The sequence below is a fragment of the Anser anser genome (genome assembly GCF_964211835.1).
Source record: "Anser anser genome assembly, chromosome: 2".
In the NCBI taxonomy this organism is placed as follows: Eukaryota; Metazoa; Chordata; class Aves; order Anseriformes; family Anatidae; genus Anser; species Anser anser.
Window position 1 is genome coordinate 149,935,237 of NC_139721.1, and position 14,597 is coordinate 149,949,833.

The 14,597-nt window shown below is 33.6% G+C and overlaps 1 long non-coding RNA gene across 2 annotated transcripts in view; it reads right to left on the reverse strand.

Moving 5' to 3' along the window:
• Positions 1–7,564: 7,564 nt before the first annotated feature.
• LOC310895238 overlaps positions 7,565–14,597 on the reverse strand; it is a 106,091-nt gene continuing 99,058 nt past the window's right edge. For both annotated transcript variants that reach the window (XR_014580565.1, XR_014580566.1), the window contains one exon: positions 7,565–12,308. This is a non-coding gene — a long non-coding RNA (uncharacterized lncRNA). The remainder of the gene's footprint in view (positions 12,309–14,597) is intronic.

Sequence of the window (14,597 nt, forward strand, 5' to 3'; positions counted from 1 at the left end):
GTTAATTACTTTCTCTTTTATCTTAACTGGATCATGGCTTTTTTGAAGGTTTTATACTCTGTTTTCTCCCACTTGTCTGTTTAAATCTTGAATGAGAATCTCCACTGTGTATTTACAGGCTATTGAGCAACTTGTCCCAGGAAAGCAAAGACAGACATTGTAGTATATGTGTTCTCCTTGGACTAATGATAAATAAAATATTCAGGTGGGTTGCTGATGAGGATAATACACAAAGAATTTCCAGGTATTTACTTGCACTTCCTCGTATGGATACTGCAACATTTTCAGGAAGCGTATAACAGCAAAAGTAGAAAATGAAGCAAGACTGACAAAACTCAAATAACATTTTTCATTTCTATTTTGACCTAGAAGATATCCCTCTCCTCCACCTTATTTTCATTTTGCCTGCTTAGCAAAATATTTATAGCTTATGCAGTCTTGAAGGCTAACTTCCATTCCACATGCTATATCATATAAACATCAAATTTACCTTTTAAGGTACGTGAACTCATTTTGACTTAGAATGACAGTGTTCAACCATCTGAAGTTAAGCACCTGCCAAAATGTTTTGCTGGATCAGGTTAAGTAAGAAGAAACATAAGCTTTACATATGGCTTTCAATTTAACATAAAGAGCATTAAAAAGAATATATGTGCATATAGGAATCACACTCATGCACTCATCATTATATGATGGATTTCTTTTTCGTTAAGAGAAGCAGAAGAAACAAACTTTTACAGCAATACTCCATACTGTCCACCATGATAAAATGGTAGGTTAAATTCTGGGTATGTTGCTATGATTGCTAAATTGATTGGACATTTTGCCATTTACCATAATGAGAATAGGAACTACTTTTGTTTTAGAGAATGATAAGATCCTTCACCTGTAAGTGGGCTCATCAAACTGAATGCATGACAAGGAAAATACCTAAAACCTTTGAATCCAATATGAAAGAATGAATTATTAGCCATGCTGTTAAAGGATGCTTCTATTCTGCTAACAAAAGGCCTTACTCAGAGAACTTGTTCCAGCTGTTTGTTTTTAACCAGCCTTCTGTAAATCTAGTTCTATTAGGTGACATGAAAAACTAACGGATTGATCGAAAATGTCAGTCTCTAGTTTTAATTTTCATTTATGCTATTTTAATATGCCACTTTAATATTTTATACTATTTTATTATTATTTATTATTTTATTAGTATGTTTATATTAATTATGCAGTTTCAGTTATGCTATTTTATATGTTAATATGCTATTATTCAATTTTCAAGTATGCTATAAAACTAAAGGCTAATCTCTTGATTTTATGTAGGGTTAGAAAAATCTCCCTCTGGGGAGATAGTGAATATTAAGAAATACAAGGTTCCCATTCCAAAAATCAAGGAGCTATAGAAAACAATTATTTTAACTAATATGAACTGCTTTCAATGGACCAAGAGTATTACAACAGTAGAAGAAACTTTTCATATTTAGGGGAAAAAAATAAAAATAAAAAAATAAAAAGAATGTCAGGAAGGTGTTTTTTATTATTATTATTATTTATTTTTTATTAAATGGTTCTGCTATTTAAGATTTGGATGCCACCTTACCCTCTGCAACATCATCCTATACTTAGGTCCTATAATAACGTTTGGGATTATGACTGAATATAGTCAAGTTCCATCAGGTGATTAGGAGCGTAGGCCCTAAATCGTCCAAAACCTTCACTTTCCCTAGTTCTCTCACTCCCCGTGATCCATTTCACATCACTCATCTGTGATCCCTTGTCCTTCATGTCTTACTTTTCCTGATATGGTATGGTACGTTCCCTTTACTTTCCATTCCCATATACTTACAAATCCTTTGGCTGGGTGCTCAACCAAAAAGCGCAAACTGAAAAACAAAGTGCTAAAGATCAAACAGGCAGTTGTGGAAGTTGCTACATTTTACAGAATCATACTACCAAAGACACATAAAGACACATAAATACATCATGCCTGAAAAAAAATAAAAATCTTTTAAGACTGTAATGGAAAGAGCAGGCTACTTTTTGTGAGGCATAGAAACAGTCTGCACATGGGCAATTGTCATGATGCAGTCAGAAGAAGGTGAGAGAGGGATTTGGAAACACCACGTTTGAAGGTTTAGACCTAGGACTGCCCTTGCTCACGGCAGCTAGATTATTAATCAGTTATGCTAATTGTTTCTAAACAAAGGTAGTGTATGCTTTTCCTGTGCCACAAAATCAGTATCCTCTAAAATCTTTTCTTTCTTTAATTGAACAGTCATTTTTATAAATTTTAAACAAATAAACAGGTTGGAAGTGCCCTCTGGAGATATGGAAGAGCAAGCAGAGCATAGGTGAGATCAAAAGAATTGTCTACAAAGATCTGAATAAGATTTAATTTCATATATTTTAAATGGATTCTTGAGTTTGCAATGAAGATAAATGGGAGTTCATGTACATGAAAATCCCTTAAAATAAGTCCATATTACATTAAGATCCAGATGATGCATATAGTTTAAGTACACTGTGAAAAACATTTAACGCTGTTATCTCTATTACTACAATACAGCATGGCTGTTTAACCTTCAAAGAGTAATTTAGAAATAAATTGTTCTTTCTTTTTTTAACTTTTTTTTTTTTTTTTTCGCCTTGCAGGAGACCAAAAGGATCATAGCATCTTCTCTATAGGATGGATTACAGTAGTCCTTAATTTCAGTTTATTTTTTCCCTCATATCAGTATTTCAAGAATACATATATTCATACAAAATAAACATTTTGTTTAAATACAGTCAGTGCTGTGCTAAAAATAACAGGAATTTTTATTGTAAAACGAACAGTAGCCATAGAAAAGAATTCTTAGAAATTATTAAGAAAAGACAAAAGTTTTAAGGGCAATTAGAACCTAATTAGAAATAGAGATGCTATCAGTATAATAATAGTTGCCATTTTATTCATGCCAATGCATAATTTCTCTCAGTGATACAATGTGCTTCTGTCCCGAAAGCATGCACTCATAAATTGCTCACAGCAGTTAGTGGTTGAATTAGTACAATAACTGTGTTTTGTTTTCTGTAACTAGTTGTCTTCTAAGTACTGATCTGATCATTTAAATTAATCATTAGGAATATTTATGGAAATTAGCATCAGTTGCCAAAGAATTCATTATGAGAAATAATTTACATTTGAAATAAAATGTTAAGTACGTAAAACCACCTTGATATCAGAATAACGCTGCATGTGATAAAAGAAAATAGGAAAATTCGTAACAGGAAAAATATTTGAAAATACTTTTGAAAATGATAAAAGAGTAATACATTACCCAACATTGAGGTCATGGGCATCGTAACAGTATTTTTTTGTTTGTTTGTTTTTTGCTTTCTTTGTTTGATATAATTTTACCAGGACAATACTCTTTGCAAATAAGATATTTAGAAAGTGATCTCTTGAATGTCAGCATATCATTGCTTAATGCTTTTAATCATCTATTGACTATAGGAGACTGAAACATGGCAGATAAATTCTTGAATGTAGCCAGATTATAATTATTTCCTTCTCTTTACATTCTCATAATATTGTTACAATCCAATATAACCCTGTATCAGCCAAGAACTTTGGCTTTAATGTAATCAGAAAACATGGAGTTAACCTGATTTATTTTTTTTTCCATTTTGATGACAAGCACTAGGTAATCAAAGTTTTAGAACTTTTTAGAAGATGTTCAAATATCACCAAACAACATTCCCAGTAATGCAGTATATATTAAAAGGATTAAATAATTTTTCCTTTTTTATTTAAAACATCAGAGAATCCCCCCAAAGTCATGTTACTTTCAGAAAATATGTGACTTCACAAACACAGCCTTCAGTTCAGTTAATCTGCAAGTGATCATGGTTTCCTTAAAATAAGTATGTTACATTGTTATATAAACCACTGCAATCTAGATCATATACTTCATACAGATTGGAGTTGAAATCTTGTTATAATCACAGTCAAATGATCTTCCCTGAAGGACCTTTGCTTTACTTGAAATGATAGCCATTGATAAATGTATTTATGTCATGGTTGAGAAATAGGAAGAGGGATTACAGTTCAGGATTTTCTGGGGGGGGCAGATTTCACTGCTTTACATCCAGACTCTGCCACTGTTACAGCTGGCTAACACAGTTCAAATTTCTAGACACACCAGGCCATCCTGCTGGCTCAGCCAAAACACAGACAGCTGCATTGTAAACACATAGATGTGAGCCAGACTCCTGAAATCCGTTTATAGTCAATGGAATGAAGTAGGAATTTTTATGATCTATTTAAGGGAAATGTCTACATAAGTCAGTCCTATCTCATTCAAAAGCAGTTTGTTTGTTTGTTTGATTGTTTGTTTGTTTGTTTGTTTTTCCTTTAAGGATGGAGCCCTGAATCTTTAGAAAATTCACTCTTCTACCATTTTCCCTCAGTTTCATCACCTCTTTGCTGACCACAAACTACTGAAGAAATTACACAGTAACACATCAAAACTTTCTGCCATTTGGAAGAAACATCTTGGTGTGTCATTTTTAGTGGTTTTTCTCTTAGTTATTACACCCACTTATTCAAGTTCTTATTCCCTTATTCAAGCACCTCATTATTATGAGATGGGAGATTGCACTGGTAGACCAGACAAGAGGAGCATGATTTCTTGATCCCAAGCTGTAGACTCAGAGGTCTGTAATGAACAGAGTTAGATTTTAAGAGAAAGAGTACGTTGTCCAAGAGAAAAAAGCAAAACAAACAAACAAACAAAAAGAAAAAAAAAGTAAGTCTGAATAACAAATTGTAAGCTAGAGACTACCTTAACAAATAGAACATGGGTTTCTTCTCATAAAAGTAAGTAGTCCAGTTGCTAAAAGTTGAATGCATTCATTATAGCTCACAATATCTGACCATTATAACTTTAATTTGAACAAATGTTCCTCAAGCCACAGCACAATAATCATATAAACAAGTTCTTATATACATAGTTAGTCTCTTTTATTCATTCAGGTACAATCTTAGAAATTTTCTTACTGTGAAAAAGAGCTTTGCCTCTTATGTTATTTTCTTGGAGAGTTCTTAGCTATTGTCACTCCTGCTGCTGTTACTTACAAGTAACAGCAGCAAATAGTGCCAATGTTTTAATGTCTCATGCCAGAATCATCTACACATCTACACCTGCAGCTGGCAAAGGTTACCAAATATTCTCCCTTAATTCCTTCATCAGCATTGACCATTTGGTTCGTCACCCCAGGTTGTATAAACTTTTGTGAGAGCATTTGTCTTTAAGCACCACTAAGTTATTTGTAGAGTAATAGGCTTTTAGTTCTAAGTTGAAAATGTATTCTTGGCCTTACAGTAATAACATTGACTCGAATATTTTAAATGCCTCTAAGTAGCTATGGGAATATATTTGTGAGTTTTTATGACCTTGACTGAAGGAAATATTTTAATTGTGATTTCAGCATGAGTTTAGACAGAGGATTTCCAAGGAAAGTGAACTCTTAATCAATGATTCGTCTTTATCTACAGTAATTGTTCTTTCAAGCAGTTTATCAGATAATATTTCTGTGACCATCTTCTAATTCCTGTTCAGAATGTGACTCCCTGAAAAGGATGGTTTGATATGAAATTGCTATCAAGAAGATATATAGTGACTCTTGCAACCCATCACACCTCAATGTAAAAAAAAAAAAAAACAAAAAAGATCCTGGAATTGCTGAGCCAGGAATGCTTGGCACATTTCCCCAGAGTATCTAAATTCAAATCTTCCTGAACGACTTTTATTAACACTAGCAATATGAAAGATTAAAAAAAGGCAGTTTGCTAAATATTTGCTTTGGATTCACTACTTAATTCTTGATAAGTTCTTAAGATTTCATTGGAAACTGTCCAGTAGGATGTGGCTATATCTTTTATTTAGTTGTCAAAGCTACAGACAGCTAAGAACATTGTGTGAGTAGTAATCTTAAGCAGCTAAATGGCAATTATTCAATTAAAGCTGTCAGTCCTGGTTCAGTCTCTATATGCACCAAATGTATTTCATTAATTTGTTTGATATATTTGTTAAGAAATTAAACAGTAAAGAAAGTCACTGCTGGATAACATATTCTTTCTTAGGTACCAGTGAAATTAGAAACATGAAAGTGTTGAAGTTTCTGGCTTCCAAGACTGGAGAATACTCATTTATCATCAGAACTATTCTTCCATTTTCAGTCTCCTTTGGCATACCTCATTCTGAAGTACTTTATTCCTTCCTTAGCTAATATCTAGGTACCTGCATCTGTAAGTAGCTACTTCCTGAGAGATAACAAGCAATATACTCCACTATCCCTACCGCTTTCCTCTCATTTCTTTATTAGTCATTTTATTGTGGATATCCTCTCACCTTTCCCTATTAAAAGTATTCAGACTGGATCCTCTTCATTCCCTAAGTCCTACTCCTTCTTATATTTTGTCTTGTCATAGTAAACAAGTAAACAAGTGAACTTATTTATTTATTTATTTATTACCACTGTCTCTTAGCAAAAAATGAAACCTGGCTTGGATTTTTTTTAAGTTTTTGTCTTTTTTTTTTTAATCAGAAATTCTGTAATTGTCAAAAGAGAAACTTTTCATATAATATTTTTAAGAAAACTGACAACAAGATTTCTCAGGTTCAAGGTAAAATTTCACATCTAACTCAACGTCAGAATCATGTAGAACACTCTTAGTTACTTGTTCTGGAAAAAGAAGGAGCATGACCAAACACCAATTTAATTCTATACCTTCTGCATCCAGGTGAGTATATTTACCTGGCGTTGTGACTTGGATTCTTAATTCCCTGCATTATTTTCCTAAAAATTATAATAATAAATGTAAAATTTTATCAAAATTTCCCATAATCTTGTTGCTAATTTCATTCTGCTCTAATTGTATTTTAGCTTCCTTCCTCTTTACTTTCTGTTACAGCAGTCTCCAATTTATTGTTTCCTTATGCAGTAATGTCCCTAAGATTGACTTTTTCAATGACTTCCTATTTATTTATACATGTATTCATTTATACAATGTATACTATATTTATGCCTAAGAGCTCATACTAAGTTAGATACATTTTGTCAAGAGCTTTTTTTCTCATTCTTTCTCTCCTTTTATTTTTCTTTTTTTAATCATAATAATCTTTCAGTATTAGATGATATGCAACTTTAGGCAGTTTTTCTCTATAACGTATATCTACAACATGTACCAGAGTTAAATAAAAGTAATGCAGTTCACAGAAAACCTCCTGGTCCTATCACTGTGTCCCAAAGAGAGACGAAATTTTCAGACAATAGAAATCTTAGTGCCCTAAGGAAAAAACAGAGAGAAAACACAGTCTCATTTCACATTTCCAGCATTCCTCAGGCCTGTTGATTAATTTCCAATATCTAATGTGAATCCTACTTTTAGAAGTGTTGGACACAATTCTTATATTCCAGAACAAAAAGTAGGCCAGTTAAAAAGTAGAAGAAATAGATTATGATTTTTTGAAGACTTCCTTCAGGAAACTTTGGAAACACTGAATAATGTCAATAAATGTTTTCATAGCACTACAGATATTCATAAAATTCAAAAATTTCACAGAGGAAAGAACTCTGAAGTATATCACAAATACTTTATTTTCTAATAATACAGTACACTTTAACATATCTTCAGCATATCTAAGTAACAAGTTACCCAATTCAGAAATATAAGCAAAAATTCAGGACATCCAGGAAAGGAAAAATATATTAAAGTAACCGTAGAGCAGGAAAAAATTAAAATCTTCTTTACACACACTCACACATACACACGTATGTTTAAAATACTCAAGTAAGATTTTCTTCCCAGGGTCTTTTTACCAACTTGTAAGCCTTGAAGCTCAAAGGCTTTTTTATTTTTTTTTTTAATTTAATTTAATTTAATTTAATTTAATTTTAATTTTATTTTATTTTATTTTATTTTTTATCCTAGCAATATCAGTTGGTATAATTAAGGATATTATCTCTCCTTTCAAAACTCTGTCCGTTGTTATTATTAGGCCAACACAGCACTTAACTAACACCAAATTATGGAAAAGTACTGCTCAGAATGGCGCTTCAAAGGCAACACAGATAATATTGCCTGTGATTATGCTTGTACCTTCGATCACCTTTAAAAATCGAAAGTCATCTGTAGCATCACAGTTCAGATACTTCAGACATAAACAGAAATCGGTTAGCTGTAAAAAATTCTACTTAGAGCTGCAAAACTTGATACACATACAAAGCATATTTTCCACAGTGATAAATACAAGTTACATATTAAACTCCCCACTAGTTTCCATAATATCACTAGACAAAAAGAAAAAAAAAAAAAAGATATATATGGATATATATATGAATATATGTATATGGATATAGTGAAATGATCAATTCTATATAAGTTGAGATCAGACACTTCTAGGCTAATTCAGCTGAGTTCTTTTAAAAATCTACTTCAGGCAGATAAGAATTGACTATATTGATTGATCCACCATAATAACAGTGGGATGCCTATACAATTAAGTCAAAGCAGATGTCCACAATTTAGTCAGACTAATCTCATCCCTAGTGACAAATGTCATCTTAGAATTATCTTTAGAATCACATTTTCCTACTGTTTACAAATGTCATGTTGAATGACAATTCAGAACAGTTTTTGGAGAAGTATTTCAAACAGATGAGATGTATAAAGAAGAGTTATAAGATTTTCCTGTTTTGGGATTGTATAACTTTATTTATTTATTTAATTATTTATTTATTTAATAATAAGGAATAAAAAATGTGGAGTTCAGTTACAGGAATGGTAGTGGTTTTTGTCTGTACTTTCCCAATATAAAAGCTTATAAGAGTAAGCTATAAGAATACCTTAAAAAGGTAGTCTTTGAAATTACTTTGGGCTGCTTTTCAATGAAAATAAGAATTACCTGGACCTTTCCTCAGTATTTGCCTGGCCTCTCTTTGCTCAGTAGCATGGTGTTACCATGAGCCACTTGGCTTCACTTCCATTGTTAAGACAGTGAAGACAGAACATTTTTTTCAATGAACAACTGTGGCTTTAGTCTCAGTGAGAAATATGAGAGATGGCAAATGTCTCCAGAGTGCTATTCCACCTTGAATGTCTCTGTAGTAGAGGTGTTTGCTCTCTGCTCTCAGCCAAACAAAACGTGTTTTGAAAAATTGTGACAAAATACCTACTTACCCTAAAATGTATTTTCCTGTTGCAAAAAATAAATAAATAAATAAATAAATAAATAAATAAATAAATAAATTCTTAAACTTTTATTGCCATCTCTTTTTTATATAAAATTGCTTTATAGAGATGCTGTTAATAAATACAAGGAAGGGTACTGAGGTACTGTAATGAAGAGTGCCAAGATAGACTACTGGCACAGAAATTCTGATATACATGGCAAAAATTTCCTTTCATATATCTTTATAAAAGTACATTTTAAATAGTTCTAGCCATCACTGCAGCGAATGTTACATTTACTTTCTTTTGCCTTTAGAAATCATTTTTAAGCAACTAGATCTCTGTATTCTTTTTTTTTTTTTTTCCTAAATAATACACCATTTACTTGCAAACAGCATAAATATTTTGGAATCGATATCTGAAACTGATGAGTGTCTTCATTTTGAAAAGAAGAGTGGCAGTTTGTGCCCAATATTCTTTCTGAAAGTTTCAGAAGGATTTTTAAGATATAATCACAAATTATAATTGTGTCATTACGCATAATTACTCTACACCATTACATAACATAATTGGATCAGTTCAAGTTCTAATTGCATGGTTAGAGAGATTTACTCTAAGTATGTTTGGGATATAATTACACTAATTTCATAATTCTGGGACCCGCAGAGTCCAAATTTTGTTGGATTAATATTTATTTTTGTGGTTCTGTCTCGCAGCAGGAAAATCTTAAGATCATATTTTGCTTGTATAATACATTCTATTTGTTTTCACCAGTATGCTATTAACCTCTATTTGTATTTGCAATGTGCTAATTTCTATCTGTATATGCAAAGATTACAGTATTACTTAGTCTATAGCAACGTTAAACCAGCTTATACAGGCTACCTCGGCCACTGGTCTAGAAATGAAAAATAAGCAAACACAGTGGTCAGCACATGGCAAGAAGCAGATGGGCAGAGACTAACCGGACCAGAGCCAGCTGGTGTGCAAGTGACAGGGTCTGCTTCACAGTCTTGTGAGGGTGCCAGCACAGAGAAGCTGATGTGGTATTACTGGGACACTATTAATATCTCAGTACTTTAATGAAACATCTGTGGGTGGGCCTGTGGCAGCACAGACACCACCTGGAATATTGCTGGCTTTAGAAGACTGAAATTCATCAGTCAAACAGCAAAAATCTGACATTGACCTTACAATATTGGCATTAAAAGTAATCAGATTATGTTTTCTATTCTGTCTTTTGACTTTTAAATGACCATCTGCTCCTTTTCTAATAGTCATTGGCATACGACAGTTTCAGGTTGAAAAGTCAATATGGTACAGTTTTCCCTATTTCTTCCACTTGTTTCTTTAAGCTAGTGGAACTATATTCATTTCCTTTTATTATCCCGAGTTTTCTAATTTCTCCCTGTGTCTATAGCAGGTGCTAGAAAATGCTCGCTTTATATCCACAAAAGTATTAAAGCATTAAAGGTGTTTGGTTTTTTGTATTCTGTCTTTTCATATCTGATAGTTGAAAATACTGCTAAACCAGGGTAACTTGGAAAAAGTAATGCTACCAGAACTACATCAAATAACCAACAGTAATAAATGCATGTATTAAAAATCAGCATCATCTTCAAAGCAAATCCCAAAATGATTGCAAGTCACTGAGATAGACTTCTGATACACCAAAGACTTGATTTAGTTGTTCATAAAAAATCATATAAATCACAGACTAGTTGGGGTCGGAATAGACCTCTCGAGATCATTCAGCCCAGTCCTTCTGCTCTGAGCGAAGCCAGCTAGAACATTCTGCTAGGGATATTGTCTAGTTCAATTTTTAGTATCTCCAAAGATGGAGACTCCACAGTCTCTCTGGACAATCTGGTCCAATGATCATTCTTGATGTTAAAATGTTCTTCCTTAAGTTTAAACGGAATTTCTGCCCATTTCAGTTTGAGCCCGTTGGCTCTTTACCTTTCACTAAGCATCAATGAGAAGAGCCTGGTTTCATCTTTAACCCCTCCCATCATGTATTGATATACACGACTAAAATTCTCCCTGAGCCTTTTCTTCTCCAAGCTGAACATTACCATCTCTCCCAGCTTCTCCTTGTACAACAGATTCTCTAGTTACTTAATCACCTTTGTGACCCTGCTGTGGACTTACTCCAATATGACTAGGTCTCTTGTCTGGCCTTGGGGAGGCCAGAATGCACCTGACCAGAGCAGAGGTCAAGTGTCATCTCCCTTGACCTACTGGCAGAAATGCTGTTTTCAATGCAGCCCAGGAAACAACTGACTTTTTTTTCTTTTTTTTTTTTTTTTTTTTTTTTTCTGCAATGGCACATCAACTGAGTGTCTATGATAACCCACAGGGCCATTTCTGCAAAGCTGCTTTCCAGTTGGTTTATCCCCAGCCTGTCACATGGGGTTCTTCCTTTCCAGGTGTAGGACTTAAACATTTTCCTTTGTTGAAATCATGATATTCCTGTTTGCCCATTTATCCAGCCTGTTGAGGTACCTCTGAAATGGCAGCACAAGCCTGTGGTGTATCAGTCATTCTTCCCAGTTTGGTATCATCTGCAAAGCTGTTGAGGGTATACTCTGTCCCATCATCCAGGTCATTAATGAAGTTGTAAAACAGTATTGGACTCAGTATCAATGACCGAAGCACAACCCCGGTAACTGGCCTAGAGTTGGACTTTGTGCCACTGATCACAACTCTTTGAGCTTTGCAGACAGTTTTCAGTCTATCTCACCATCTGTATATTTAGTCCATACTTTATGTACATGTTCATGAGGATGTTATGGAAGACAACGTCAAAAACCTTACTGAAACCAAGATAAGCAACATTCACTGTACTCACTTCATCCACTAAGCCATTTATCTTATCATAGAAGGCTATCAGTTTGGTCAGGCATCACAAATCCATGTTAACTATACTCAGTCACCCTCTTGTCCTTCATGAGTTTGGAAATGGTTTCCAAAATTATTTGTTCTATCTCATTCCCAGGGATTGAGGTGTCTGAATGACTTGTAGTTCCTTGGATCCTCCGTCTCGCCCTTCTTGAAGACAAGTTTGCTCCAGACCTCAGGAACATCTCATGGTTGCCATGACCTTTGAAAAACAGTTGAAAGTAGCCTTTCTAGTTAATACATTCAATGGATACTTGACAACTACACAGAGGAGAATGTAGATAACCACTTAAGGGTGACTATACTGACTAAATTTTCAATCACCACAAGACTATATTTGACATCTAAATTCTCTTAGACACACATGTGTGGACAGGTAAAGATATTTATCTTCATGCATAAGCTAAATGACCTGCAAAAGTTATTGTGGCACCGAAACTTTTGGCAACCACTGACTGGTTAACCATGATCTGATTGCTATTATTATTTTTTTTGATCCTCCAAAATATACGTCTGTACCAAAAAGCCATGCATAATGGCTTATGGCATACTAATGGTTCTCATCCTCTTTGAGTTAAATTCCTTTTTTTGCTACTACTGCTAATTCATATTCAAAGGCCATGTGCAAGAACAATAACTCACCTGTGCCTCCAGCTCCAGCCTCTGCACACAGCTTCTGGGCCTATAGATCATAAGAATGTCAACATTTCTTCCATTTTCCTGCTAGCATGGCCATCTTTTGGCCAACTGGTGCAGAAGAGTTGGTCAGTATATTTGGGATCCAGAACACATGATTGAGTGCCATTAGAGCCACCACACAGACCAAGCACAGGAAATAAAAGTGGCACTTCAGAAGATCTTGAGAGATCTCTCTCAAGAGAAAGAGGCTTATCCAGCTTCTGTGCTCCTTGGGCTTTTGTGTACAACATCTTAGGTTGGGGCTACGAATGAATTACTAAACTAATGAGAGGAAGTATTTTAGTTGGCGTAATCATAATTAATCAAGGTTGTTGATTGTTTCAGGCTATTACAGGTTGTTTTAGACTATTGTTTTACCTATTTAATACAACTTTTTAAATTATTAATTATTTTTATTTTCTATTAGTTTAGACTATTACAGAAATGTCTTGATACTGGTAGTTTTATATATATTAATATATGTATGGTTCATTGTATGTAAACAGAGAAAACAGTATCATAATGCAAGTGTTTCTGCAGGTTAAATGGATATGATTATTTTTTTTTCTTCCAAATTAAACAGAAGAAATCTGTTCTGAGCCTACTTTTATCTTTTTTCCTTATAATTACCATTTTGTATAATGGATCACAAATCCTAAAATAAATAAATTTTGCATCTATGAATCATTATGTTTTGTACTGTAATTAAATGATAATCAGTATAACATTGTACTGCCCAAAGTAGTAAATAGCATTTTCAGGTAATTAAATGCCATAGGATAGTTTAAGTTTTGACCTTAAAAGTCATTTAGTGTGAATAAGAAAACGCTCTTTTTTTCTGCAACCATATTTTTAAAACTAATCAGGTGTAAGAGACCTCATTGGAACAAATGGCTGTTTTCAGTTGTACATTAAAACTGTTTTTTTGTTTGTTTGTTTGTTTGTTTTTTAATTTTATTATTATTTCCCACACACACCCCACCACCCCACCCCCGGATTCTTTTCAGCATTTTCTATGGCAAACTACATGAAATTATGAAAAATCAAATCTCATAAATACTATATTGTCTACATCATCTTCCAGGTTTCATCTGTAGCAGATCGGGAGTTTCTTCAATTTGCTAGGTTTATCCGGGGGGGAAAAAAAAAGAAAAAAAAATACTCAAGGAATTGCATATTCAAATCTTAGAGTACCCAATACTCTTCTAACCTGAACATTACATCTGGAAGGGAAACACCTTTTAGAGGTTAAGCATTATGGATGAGGAGATATAGACATTCTTTCTTACCAAACAAAGGTAAAACAGGCTTGTTTGTTCCCTCACTATGTTTCCCTCTATCTCTAATCTCATATTCCAGGATGATGCTCACATATTAAGAGTGTTTAGTAATTGATATCTTTTGTAAATGGACTTAATGACAGCTAATTATTTTCTGTTTGGTAGTGATTGTTATTATTTGTTGCTTTTATTGATATTCAATATATATCTCAAGAAAAACTGAAGCCACATTATATCAGTTATTATAGAAATTCACAGAATGAGAAGATCATTCAGGAGAGTTTACCTTCTAAATGGCCACAGCAATTGAGTAGGAAAGGAAATGGAAGAACCTATGGTCCAAAAAGATTCACAGCAGAGACAGAAGTAGAATTCATAGAATCATAAAATGGTTTGGGTTGAGAATTGCCATTGTTTTTCTCCCAGCTTTTCTCTACTATATTCTATAGTCTCTCTGATTTTAATGGTCCATTCCTTAGAGTTAGTGTGTTCCAAATCTGCCATTAAGGCTAACCTGATGAAGGAACATGGTA